Source organism: Galeopterus variegatus, unplaced genomic scaffold (assembly GCF_000696425.1).
Source record: "Galeopterus variegatus unplaced genomic scaffold, G_variegatus-3.0.2 Scaffold369, whole genome shotgun sequence".
Lineage (NCBI taxonomy): Eukaryota > Metazoa > Chordata > Mammalia > Dermoptera > Cynocephalidae > Galeopterus > Galeopterus variegatus.
In genome coordinates this window covers 445,555-459,752 of record NW_007726480.1, presented here as the reverse complement: position 1 = coordinate 459,752, position 14,198 = coordinate 445,555, and positions in this window count along the sequence as shown.

Genomic DNA, 14,198 nt, shown 5'->3' with positions numbered 1-14,198 from the left:
AAAAAAAAAAAAAAAAAAAAAAAAAAAAAAAAAAAAAAAAAAAAAGCAGATATTGTCATATTGGAAAAAAAAATCAAAACCCAACTATATCCTCTTCACAAGAAACCCACCTTATGTATAAAGACACAGATAGTTTAAAAGTAAAAGGATGAAAAAGATATTGTATGCAAATACTAATCAAAAGTAAACCAGAGTGGCTATGTTACCATCAAACAGCGTAGATTTCAGAGAAAAAAAATTATCAGATTGTATCGGATAAAGAGACATTTCATAACAATAAAGAAGTCAATTCATCGTGAGGCTATAACAAGCTAAATGTGAATGCACCCATTAGCAGAGTTTCAAAACACATGAAGCAAAAGCTAGTAGAAGTGAAAGGAAAAATAGACAAGTTCACAATTGCAGTTGGAGATTTCAACACTCCTTTCTCACTAATTGTTAGACTAAATAGAAATCGGTAATTAACTCAAATACTTGACAACATTGTCAACAAATTTGACTAATCAACGTTGATTATACAAAATACAGCATCTGAACATAACGTAATTACACACAACTAGAAATCAATAACAGAAATATATCTATAAAATGCTAAATATTCAGAATTTAAAGGGCACACTTCTAAATAACCAATAGACCAAAGAAAAAACTTTGAACTGAATGTAAATGCAAACACAACATAACAAAATTTGTGGGATACAGCCAAAGCAGTGCTTAGGGGGAAATTTATAGCATCAAATGCTTGTATTAGGGGAAAAAAGGTCTCACATTCGTTAATTAAGCATCCACCTTAAGAAACCAAAGCAGGGCCAAATTAAACCCAAAGTAATTTACAAGGAAGTAAATAATAAAGGCAAGAGAAGACATCAGTGAAATAGAAATGAAAAGCAAATTTAACAACAAAGAAAATCAATGAAATCAAAAGCTGGTTATTTGAAAAGATCAATAAAATTGGTAAGTCTTTAGCCAAACTTTAGCCAAACAGAAAAAAAAGAAAAACTGCCAACATCATAAATGAAAGAGGAGCCATCACTACAGATATAGCAGCATTAATGTGATAATAAGGGAATATTATAAGTAATTTTATGCCAATATGTTAGACAATTTAGATGAAATAGGCAAATTCCTTAAAATACACTGTATTAGCTCATTTTGTGTCACTTATAATAAAATACCTAAAACTGGTAATTTATTTTACAAAAAAGAAATTTATTTCTTACAGTTTGGGAGGCTGGGAAGTCCAAAGTCTTGGTGCATATCTGGTGAGGGTCTTCTTCTTGGTGGTGACTCTGTACAGAGTCATGGGTGACACAGGGTATTACATGGTGAGAAATGGCAACAGCTCTTTCAAGTGCTCTCCTTATAAAGCCACCAGTTCATGCCCTTGGCAACACATTAAACCATAAACTCATTACTCTGTGAATGGATCAATCTATTCATGAAGGCACAGTCCTCATGATCCAATCACCTCTTAAAGACCTCATCTTCCACCACCATATTATAAGTGAAGTTCCAACATAAACTTGAGTGGGGGGGGGGGGTAGAAGACATTCAAACCACAGCATGCACAATTGCTAAACCTCATTGAAAAACAAAAATAACCAGAGCAGCCCAATATTTGTTTGTCTTTAAATAAATTTGTAGTTACAAACCTTCTCACAAAGAAAACTCCAGGCCCAGATGGCTTCACTGATGAATTCTAAGAGAGAAACAATACCCGTTTTTTACACAAGCTTTATTACTGATAAAGAGCATCTATGAAAACCTACAACTAATAACTCATTTAGTGATGAATGACTGAATGCTTTACCTCTAAGATTAGGAACAAGACAAGATGTTCATTCTTACTATTTCTATGCAATATCATACTGGATTGCATAGCCAAGGAAATTAAGCAATAAAAAAATAAAATACATATAGACAATATGATTATCTGTGGAGAAAAACCTAAAGCATCTACAAGATAGTTGCTAGAAATAATAATTTTAGCAAAGAGCAGGATTAAAGGTCAATGTATAGAATGTAGGAACTAATAGATGGAAATTGAAATTAAAAAACAATACCACTTATATTGGCATCAAACTATATGAAGTACTTAGGAATAAATTTAACAAAATATTTGCAATAACTGTGTGTCAAAAAGTACAAAAAATCATCAAGAGAAATTTTAAATGACCTGAATAAATGAAGATATAAACCATGTTCATGGATCAGAAGACTTGATACTGTTAAAACATCAATTCTCCCTAAATTTATCTATGATTTCAAGGCAATTTTAATCAAATCCCAGCAGACATTTTTATTTGATGGAAATTTAAAAGCTGATTTGAACATTTATATCAACATGCAAAGGATCTAGAATAGCCGTAACAATTTTGAAAAACAAGAATATGTTGGAGGAATTATACTACCTAATTAGGTACACTAAATGGCAGGGTGGTACTTATAAAGGGTAGACATATATACTGGGGACATGAATAGGGAATTCCAAAATGGACTGACATATATATGGCCAATTAATTTAAGACAAAGGTGCCAAAGTAATTCAATGGGAAAAGATTCAACAAATGGTGCTGGAGCAATTGGATATCCCTATGCTAGAAAATGAAACAACACTTACTTTATGCCATATACAGAAATTAACTTAAAATAGATCGCAGACCTATATATAGATCCAGAACTATAAAACATCTAAAAGAAAAAACAAGGCAAGATGTTTATTACCTTGGGTTAGGTTTTAAGACTTCTTAGGTAGGATATAATAAGCATAACTGTAAAAAAAAAAACTTGAAAATTGGACTTTATAAAAATTAAAAACTTTTGCTCTTCAAAAAACAGTGTTGAAAAATTAAAAGACAAGCCACAGACTGAGAAAAATATTACTAAAACATACATCTGTCATAGACTTACATTCAAAATATATAAAGAACACTTACAACTCACTAATAAGAAGACAATAAGCCAATATAAAATGGGAAACAATCTGAATTCTTTACAAAAGAAAATATATAAATGGAAAATAAACACATAAAATATGCTCAACATATTAGTCATTAGGGAAATACAAATAAAAAACCACAATGAGATACCACTAATGACATGGCCACTAGAATAGCTGAAATTAAAAGCACTGAGCATACTGTGGTAAGCAGAATAATGGCCCCCAAAGATGTCCATACTCTAATTCTTAGAACCTATCAATATATCACCTCACATAGCAAAAAGGGCTTTGCAAGATGTTAAAATGGGGAGATTATCCTGGATTATCTGGTGGGTCCAAACTAATCACATGTCTTTTCCTGCCGTGGTCAGAGAAAGAGATAATTGTGAAAGATGGGTTAGAGAGACATGATATGACAAGGATTTGATCCACCCTGATGGCTTTAAAGATGGAGGAAAGGGGCGATGAACCGAAGCTGAGAATGCCCATCAATTTGCAGCAAGCAAAAAAATGAACAACGAATGAGCAAAGAAATGGATCCTCTGCTAAAGCCTCCAGAAAAGAGCACAACTCTGCAAACTCCTTTATTTTAGTCCAGTGAGACCCATGTTGGACTTCAGGTCTAATAAATTTGTGTTGTGTTGTTTAAGCCACTAAGTTTGGGGTGATTTGTTATGGAAATGTACCAAGTGTTGATGAGGATGTGGAACAATTAGAACTCTCTAACATTGCTGGTGGAAATTCAAAATGGTACCACCACTTTGGAAAATAGTTTTCCAGTTTATCGTAAGTCAAATGTGAACTTACCATGCAACCCAGCAATGTCATTCCTAGATATTTACCCACCAGAAATGAAAACATATGTCCACATGAAGACTTTTCATAATTTTTATTGCAGGTGAAAACTGGAAAAAATCCATATGTCCATCAATTGGTAAATGGATAAAGAAAATGGAATACCTCTTAGCAGTAAAAAGAAATGAACTGAATTTACTGATGCAGGCAATGACATGGATGAATCTCAAACAGCATTATGCTACGTGAAAGATGACAAACAAACAAAAAAGATACTGTGTGATTTCACTTATATGAAATCCTTGAAAAGTCAAACTACAGTCGCTGTAAGCTGATCAGTAGTTACAGGGTAGAGGAATAGGGCAGAAGGAGAGGATTAGCTGCAAAGGGGCATGAAGGAAATTTTAAGTTCATATTCTGTTTTATGATTTTGGTGGTTACACAATTGTAAACTTTATTTGAAATTCATCAAATTGTATATGTTAAAACTGGTTAAATTTTTATGTAATTTATGCCTCAACAGAGCTGATTAAAAAGAAGTAAAGGTGATGGGCTTAAGCCATCATCCCTCCCCCAAAAAACATGTTAATTTAATCTACTTAAATGTGTATTGCTTAGTGATATATTTGGATTTGTTCTTTTTTTTTTGTCTTTTTGTCTTTTTTCGTGACCGGCAACGGATCGCAACCCTCAGTGTCGCGCCCATACCGGACCGGGACTGGCAACGGGATCACAACCCTCGGTGCCGCGCCCGCACCTCACTCAGCCAGTGAGCGGCCGGTCTGTATGTGGGATCCAAACCCTCAGCGGGAGTGCTGCCGCACTCCCAAGTGGCGCACTGTAGCAGTGCGCCACCAGGCCAGCCCTGGATTTGTTCTTATTATGTTATTTCGTACTTTTTATTCACCATGATTTTTCTTTGTTTCTTTTTTCTTTGCCTGCATTCTCTTCTCCTGGATTAATCAGATTTTTATTATTCCCCTTCCTCTCCAATAGTGGTTTAGAAGTTTTATATTCTAATTTTACTCTTTTGGTATTTACTCTTTGAATGTTAGTCATATTGATTTAATAACATCTAATGTTAATCAGTAGCTCTAACCTCCACTGGATACACAAGTATCTTAAAATTCCTTGACTTCTATCATCCTATCCTGTCTTATCCATTACTGTGATCTACTATTTTAATTCATGTTTTTATAGCCCCCAAATAAATCATTATTGCTACCGTTCTTTTATACAGTCAATGTTTGTTTAGATCTTCCCGCATGTTTTCAGATTTGTTTTCTCAACATTGCTTCTTCTATCTTACTTCCTTTCATCTGACTTCAATTTCCTTCATCCTTAGATACATTTTTTTTTTTGTAATTCTTTTAACAGAGGTCTGAGAGTAGCAAAATCTCTAAGTATTTGTTAACTAAAACTCCCTTCATTTTTTCCTTCACTCTTGATTGATATTATAACTCTAAGAAGAAATGATATTGTCTTCTGATCTCTATCTTTGGTATTGAGAAATCTGCAGTCATTCTAATCATTGTTATTTTGTATGTGATCTATTTTCCCTTTTGCTTTGCAGAATTCTCTTTTTATTTAGTGCTTAATAGTTTCACTAGGAAATATCTAGGTGTGGGTTTGAGTTTTTTTAATACTTCCCCCACTTGAGATTCCTTGGGACTTTTCCATTTGAGTATTCATGTCTTTAATCAGTTCAGATTTATCATCCATTTTCCCTCAAATATGTTTTCTAACCCTTTATCTCTATTTTCTCCCTCAGGACTCTTATTAGACTTGTAAAACCTTGTATTTTTTAGTATCTTAAATTCTTATTATCTTAAACTCTCTTTCATGTTTTCCATCTGGTCCCTCTGTGCTGCATTCCTGGTAATATCCTCTCATCTTCAGCCATTCTCTCCTCAATTGTGCTAATGTGCTATGTAATCTACTCATTAAGTTTTTCATTCATTGAATATATTTCTCATATCTGGAAGGTCCACTTAGTTCTTTTTCAAACCCTCTTTCTATGTCTATAGTGTCTTGACTTTTCCTCCAGGATTTGATTTCTTCTAGTATATTCTCAAGCATTTTTAGTATGCTTCTATTATTTCAAGTTCATGGGACTTGATTCTTACTGTGTGTTTTGTCTGCTTTTTGGTCATAATGACTTATTTCATTGTATAATTTCTATTTTTTTTTTATCATTAGCTCGTCTTTAATGGGGCTTATTTTCTGAGAAAATACAGTGAGCCTGTGTTGATGGAGCATCACTTCAGGTGACTTAGGATTTCAGGCATTCCAGGGATATCCACTTTGGGACAGATTGTTATGTTTATTTCTCTGATAGGAGTTTCCTGAGCCTCGTAGATTTTGGCATGTTTTCTGAATGGATTAGAGACATGTTTTGGACCAAAAATCCAAGGGCAAGCCCAGGGCTTAATTTTCTTTAGGAAGACATTTTTTTTTTTTTTTTAACTCAAGCTTCCTCGTCTTCTCCCTTTGTCAATAAACAGATTTCTTCTAATCCTCTTATCTACTATGGATCAACTCTTCAAAAGTCCCCAAGTTATACTTCTCAGGATTCTAAGACCTTGTCTCCTGTCCTCAAATGATTGTTAAAACCCAAGCCCTGAGGTTTACTGGAACCAAAAATAAAGTCCTGGGTTAGGTCATGGACATATTGCTCTAATTTTCAGTCTCCTCTTCATTTCTGATACTCATGATCTCAGCTTTGCAATTTTTAAAGGATGATATGTATCCAGAATTTCTGTGTGTTTGTGGCAGGAGTGATTTCAAGTTTCTTAGTCCATCATCTTTTTGGAGCTAGAAATCTCCTTCTCCATTTATTCATGTGGCCACCTCCCAAGAAATATAATTTCAGAGTAATCTGTGACTATTTACACAGCTCCAAAACACAGAGCTGAATTGAGATATTTGGCCAATAATTGAGATGTTTTTGTCTGCATAATGCCAAATATCCAGATGTGTGTGTCCAATTCATCTGCTGTTTCAAAATATAATCAACTTGAAGTATTAAGCACATTGCTATTTCACAAATGGAGGAATCCTGTGGGTATAATCTTGTCCCTTATTTGCCAAGACTCATTATATTATCGTACATAACTTTCATTCTATCAGATAGATTTATAACGCTGCAATTCTCTTCCTTGTTTTTGTTGTTATTCTTATTTTTTTACAATACAGTATTGAGGTCAACAAGTATTTATTAAACTCCTGGCTGAAGGTGAAAGGAATGAATAATCACTCTGTCCTTTGGGGATGTTAACATCTATACTTGTTTATTCATTTCCTCAGTCAATAATATTTTACTGAGCACATACCATGTTCCTGGGGAAACAGTGATGAACAAGACACAGACCCTGTCCTCGTGGAGCAGACTATTTAGTGGGACACGGACAAAGAATCAATTGCACAAGTAATAGGTAATAAAAATTATCATAAATTTTACACAGAAAAGTATAATTGATGTGGTAGATTACCATACACAGTCTCACTTTAGTTTGGGGAAGTCAAGGAAGGCCTCTCTTAGGAGCAATCAAAGCTGTGACCTGAAAGATACAGGCAGAGTAAGGAGAAGAAAGTTCCAGATGGAGGGATTATGGGTGTGTCTATGGGAAGCCTGAGACTGAAGGAGTTCATCAGGCTTAAGAAGCATGGATTGTCAGTGTGGCTGGGGGTGTCAGCTGGAAAAAGTCGTAGACGTCAAATCACCTCTGAATAGGGTGGGGCTTGGATTTCGGATTTTCTTCTAAGTGCATCACCCACAAGGAACCATGTGAAAAGATCCCTGGCTGCTGGGTGGAAAAGGAGTTGGGGAAGGGTGATGTGGAAAGAACGAGGTGAGTTAAGAGGTTAGTCTAGGTAGAGGAAATGGTAGTGCAGAATAAGGAGGTAACAGTGGAGACTGAGAGAGGTGGATGACTGTGAGATATGAAAACTAAGAAGTGGCCCCATTGAGTAGTGTGGATGCCATTGGTGAGTCTATCAAAAGCATTTTGGTGAAGAGGAAGAGGCAGAAGCCAGAGTGAAGTGGGTTAAAGAATCTGTGGGCAGTGAGGAGGCAGAGGTAGCGTAGAGTCAGCTCTCCCGGGAAGGAGAGAAGGAAGAGACAAAGGCACGAGACTTAACCCAGGAGACGCCACAAGGAAAAAAGCACGAGACAGTTTATGATGATGAGTTTAGGGAAAAGAGATGCAAACAGAGGCTGGGATAGGTGGGGAGAGCCCTGATGAGATTTAGCCTGGGATACGGGCGGGATTCCGAGAAACAGAGAGAGGAGAAGGCACTTGCGCCTGGGAATCAGCACAAACGAGTGAGCAGAGGTGGTTAGAGGACGAGGGGGACCGAGAAGAGATCGGTGTGAGGACGGCCTGTGTCCGAAAAAAGTGAAAACTACGACGGGATGGGAAGGGTTGAGTACATCAATTTTTGTCTGCCCACGTCTTCTGAGGAGCACACCCCTGCCTTTGATGAAGCCTCCTGCGTTCCACCCCTGAGGCCACAGAGGGGCTGCCATCACCGTACTCACCCCGCTTCCAGGGGCCTGCGGGCCAGGTCAGGCCAATGAGCATCCCCCGGGACCCTTACTGGCAGCAGCCACAGAAACGTTCTTGTGGAAAGAATGAAATCGGCCTTCGGAGGGCAGGAGATGAGTGGGAGCAGGCCGTGGTACCCAAGACCCGCCTGGGACCACCCGCACCTCTGTCCCTCCTGTACTGAGCACACGTGAAGCTCTGAATATATCCTTTCCCTGTTAGGCCTGTGCTGGTTCTAGTGGGTATCACTTGCCATCAAGAGTTCTGACGCCACAGTGAGATGGGGCCAGAGCATGGGAACCCTCTGTTGTAGGGGTGAGCCGTGGGCAAAGATGCAGAGGAGCCCCCACCAGGAACCAGGCAGACACCCCACATCTCGGAAATTGTCTGTCCTTATCTGTTAGTAATGACTTCTGAAATCTTTAGCTTTTGCTGGTTTGATCCCATTCATATCATTTTCAAATGACATCAAAACCCTTTTCTCTGAAGCCTCAAGGGTTAGCTCATGTCAGAATCAATACCCCAAAACTCACTGATTCAAGCAACGATGAAAACTTAAGAACAGAGAATATAGAGGTCGCTGGTAGAATGAGCTCATCTCTTATCCACGGGCTGGAGATCGGGCTGCAGATCCGGCTGCCATTAGTCCACGGAGGGGAGAATACCACAGGTTTACCGTACGATGGAGGAGAAAAGATGCTGGAAGATGATTTCCCTGGCCGAAGAGCAGCGAGGAAGCATTTCTAGCCGCACAGTCTGTCATCCATTCTCTTCTCATGTTTTGATGCCTTATTTGGATTGCAAATGCACACGCACAGCAGTGGGTCCCTGCTGGCTGAGATGTCAGACAGTATGTGTTATTTCAGTTCCCTTTTAGGAAGAAGCCATAACAACTCTGGTTCTAATTTAGTGTCTATGAAAGCTGATTTCTTGCATGTGAGGTTCCAGTAGCTAATTCAATCTCCCTGAATTCACTATACACCCAGGGGGAGACAGGGGTCAGACCTCTTTGGAGAGCCACCCTGTAGACACTCTGTAAATGTCTAATGTTAAAGTATCACGTTGCCCCTAATAAAGAGACAAATTGCCTCAAAGATCTAATAATTTGTAAAATGTTCATGAGATAGTATGTGAAAAATTCAGGTTATGAAACTGTGTGCAGTCCAATTCCATTTCTGTAAATAAACATGCATATGTCTATACGGTGTAATGTGTGTGTGTAAGCATGTGTACATACATTTAAAAGATCGCCAAGTGATACACACCAAAATGTTAACAATGGTTATCTTGCAGAGGAGGAAAAGGGGGCTTTATTTCCTTTTCTTTGCTTAACCACATTTTCTCATTTTTCTACAATAAACAAATATTACTTGGATAATTTTAAGTTATCTTTAAAATGAGCATCTGGCAGATTTCTTATCAACAGGCTTGAAAGCCCACAGTTGTAGGGTTTGGTGGGGGGTGGGGGGGATGGGGGGAGGTGTGTGCATTGTGCATTGCTATATTGCTTTACTGCAATGTACCAGTGAGACATGAGATGCCCAGTGTCTGATTACATCACATTACCCACATAAAGGATGGTTCTCTGGGTTCTCATCCTCACTTAACTAACCGTAAATAAAGCTGCTAGATAATAGCTGGCTGGTACTGGGATATATAATCCCTCCATAATTAGGTTTTTATACTCAGTCCAAATAACTATATGCTCACTACTTGCTGCCCGAGGTTTGGTAGAAACCACTTAATCACAATGCTCCAACAAACCACCTTTCAGTCCTAGAAGAACTTTCTAGAGTCCTAGAACCGCCTTTCGTCCCCACTTAAGCCAGCATGCCATCCTGTACTCTAAACACTTACTAGCAGTTCTTAAATGACCTTCCATGCCCCTGTTCAACCCATTGGCTCTGTCCTAAGGCCCTCAGAACTAAAAAAAATAAAAATCTTAAATGAATTTCTTTCTCAGCTGAGGTCACTATGATAGAAATACATGCACACACACAATCATTGCATATACACAAAAGCATAATGCCTAGTGCCTAAGAGTGGGGATCTTGGAGTCACATAGTCTTCAGTTGATTAGTATTAGCTGCATGATAATATGTATCACAACAGCCCTATGGGGGCAGAAATATTATCCTCCACTTTAAGAGATGGGGAAACTGAGTTTCACAGAAGTTAAGGAGCTTGCTCAAGGTCATGAAGCGAGAAAGCAAAAGTTGAAAACTGAGTGCACGTGTACGTGACTCCAGAGCCTGTAGTTTCTGTCTCCTGCCAGGTTATTTCCACCTCTCTTACAAGGTTATGACTCTATGGGGATGTGCCCATCTTAAGGACCTACGTCACCAAGGCGTTTGAGATGACTATGGTTTTGTTCCCCAGGAAACTCTTCTAAGGAACAGACTAGACTGTCTTTCCCCTTTTCTAGTACCTTCCCTCCGTCTTTTCCACCAGTGACACACACACACACACACACACACACACACACACACACACACACACGCACACACACAGAGTCCTCATGAAATACCTGCTCGAATTTGAATTTAATAGGACTAATGAGGGTTGCAGACCCTGCAGGAGCTGCAGGAGAGCCCGTTCCAGGCAGCAGCACAAACAGGTGCTCACTCACTGCTCGGCCTAATGAAGGATCAAGGTCTCCTCTAGAGAGTCTGAGTGGAGGCCATTCCTGTTTGTTAGGACGGTTGGTCAAGGGCTCAGCAATCTTTCCTAAACCTCCTTGCAAACAGCTAGAGATGCCCATGGAGAGGCTGAAGGAGTGGCCATATTAAAGGGGCCCCAAAAAGCTCAAGTGACTTGGCTTCCCTGCCCTTAGTGTACCTCACAGGGTGGTTGTAAAGGTCTCAGGAGGTTTCTTGGGAGGATGAATTTTGTCAAAACACGGTGCATGACCTACACATAGTGTGTGTCCCATTGCCTCCTTACAGAAGCTGGCCATGGCCGCTATTTCGTGGGATCTATCACGACCCTAGGATGAAGTAGTCCAGAGCCTGCAAACATGGAGGAAACTGTGGGGGCAGAGAAGCTGGAAGTAAGTCCTTGGGACACAGGTTTCCTCATCTGGAAAATGAGGGTATCACATATAAGCATCTAGAGACACCCAGCACAGGGCCTGACTTAGTGAGCCTTCCAAGAATCTCTACTGGAGCAAATCTAACTTGATTTTTTTAAACTTGATTTTGAAAACTTAATATGAATCTCCATACTCAAATATTAGCCTAGCCAGCTGCCCCTACTGCCATCAGGTTTACTCGCATAAACAAATCGTGTTCCCCTAGTAAGGAGGATCAAGCCGCCAACACATGCCATTGTTCAGAAGGCAATTATCGTAATGAGAGGAAGTGAGCTGCATGCAAGGCCAACCCAGCTGCTCTGTTGATAAAGCATAATAAAGGTTGCCACTGCTGAGCACAACACCGAGTTAATGTGCACTTTTCACCACAAGCCTGATGTTGCATACACCACAACTGCCCTCCTAACTAAACTGGAGCTAATTACCCATGTTAATTACCCAGCCCTGGGTCAGAGCCCAAGGCTGGTTAAAGACAAAGGCTAAGCACCTCTGTTCTTCCTTAGAGCATTGCAGAGAGGCTAAGTTCGGATGCATAAATTTTTTGACTGGTCCTCACCACCTTTAAGATGCATTTTCTGCACAGATGAAAATAATTCCATAGATGAGCACAGCAATTTCCCCACTTCCTCATTCTTGCCTGCTAAGATTCCCCCAGCCCCAAGTATTTTTCCTGCTTTTCTTCTCCCTACACTAAACATTGTATCAGTAAAAACGTCAGCAGAAATAAGCTAATAAACTAGTAATTAAATTAATAATTAATAAATGAAAAGTCTACACGCTGTATGATTCCATTTACATAACATTCTGGAAAAAGCAAAGCTGTAGGGACAGAGGACAGATGAGTGGCTGCCAGGAATGGGGGGTGGACGGAAGGGCTGACCGCAATGGGGTGGCATGACAGAGTTGGGGAGATGAGAGGACTCTTCCATTATGTGATTGTGGTGACGGATATGTAATGCTCCACACTTGTCAGAAACTCACAGAACTGCACACCACAATGAGTGGATTTTGCTGTACTTCAATGTAAAGAGAAATGTAAAAAAGAAAATAAAACTTGCTCTTGCTCTTTTTGATAGTATTTTGTTGTTTATCTGTCTTTATTACTGGAAATTGCTAAGATATCTTTTTCTGACGAAGGAAATTTTTGGAATTCTAGCAGGAACAGGGGAAGGGGGAACATTTGCTCGTTTCACTAATTTAGAATAAATGTCGCGTATCTATTGTTTTTGAAATGATTAAGCAGGTGTGGATTTTTTTCCCTGGGAACATTGAATTGGTTTCTACGGAAGCAGAATGTAGCAAAGATTTGAACAATTTTCCAGTGAGATCAGTCAAGTCTTAATCTCCATGACGCCAAAATCCTTGGCTGCAAAGTGGAAAGTTCAGTCAATTACCCAGCTGTTTTGTCACTGTGTGTCCCCCAATCTATGTGACTGTTCAGAGACAGGTTTGATAATTTGGCTGGTGCCAGGGAGACACCATCATAGTTGGCAGTTTTCCCCAGTAACAAATTTTCTTTACACTTCCTCAGCACCCTTCACTGGGGCAGCTACAGTCTGAAGTTCATTGTCATCTCATTTCAACAAAGACAAATCAGTGGCTTTATGATGTAATAATATGCATCTTTCTTTTCTTTTCCTTGGGGCCTGTTTAGCAACTCCTCAAAAATGCTGATGCAACAAGATAGCCTTAAATATCACAAAGGTCATTCATTACCACAGCAACCTAAAAACTTACAACACTTCCAAAATAATCACACCAGAACTGATAGACGGTTTTGCATTCATTTGTAATGTTAAGTACTTAATCAACAAGTTAAATACTCTTCAAGTTCAGAAGTCTGATGACAACATCTGGATAGTTTTCTATCACTTAAGTGAGGGTTGTCTGATTAGGGCTGACAGATGTATATATGAAAGCAAGTAGGTTTACCTACAAGGCTCTTTTTTTTTTCTTGTTGGGAATATGATAATGCAGTAAAATTAGACCTTAATATGCTTGCATGTTTATGCTTTTAAAATTATATGCATACCTTTCTTGCAGAAACAGTAGGGGGGACTTCTGGATGATTCCTCCTGCATCTGTCATCTGTCCACAACGTGCTTGAACTACCTGGGTGGGGAGAGGGGGTCACATCCTGGAGGTAAACCCTTAGACTCAATTTGTATAACCACAGACTGCCAGGTTAGCAGAGGCCTTATGGGTGGCTCTGGTTAGCTTTTCTTGAATTCAAGACAAGAGAACACTCAAGTTAAACTCAAGAAATTGGAATTTACTCCAAGAAAACACATGAACTGGATCTGACACTGAAAGACTATAAGGAATCAAGACAGCTCTGGGGACTAGTGGCTTGCTTGGTCTTTCTCAGGTCACATGCTGCCTCTCTCTGTTCACATCCCACCCACCCCCAATCTCTCTCAAAATTTATACCCTTTGTTTTTAGATACCTCCTAATTTCAACTTGCTCCTGGACCAATGTGACTTCTCTGGCCTGTCCTTAGCATCAGAACCATTGCAAACTTCTGGTTCACACAGTTTTTCTTAGTTGTAAAAGCTTGGAGAGAAAATTTGATTGGTACAGCTCATTTTTCCATGCCAAGCCCTATTACACGTCATTGGCAGCCCGTGAATTGACAGCCCTGGGATCAAGTGTCAACCCAAACTGCTCAGTCTGAGGTTGGGTAACGTGGCTCAAAACACAGCATCTTGGTGCAGGGGCTCTGGTGGGCAGTTCCCATTAGAAAGGGAGGAATGGGAAGACTGTGAGACTGCATGCCCTTGGCTGGTAGTTGAGTCTCCTTCACAACAGGGTTTCAAACTCCAA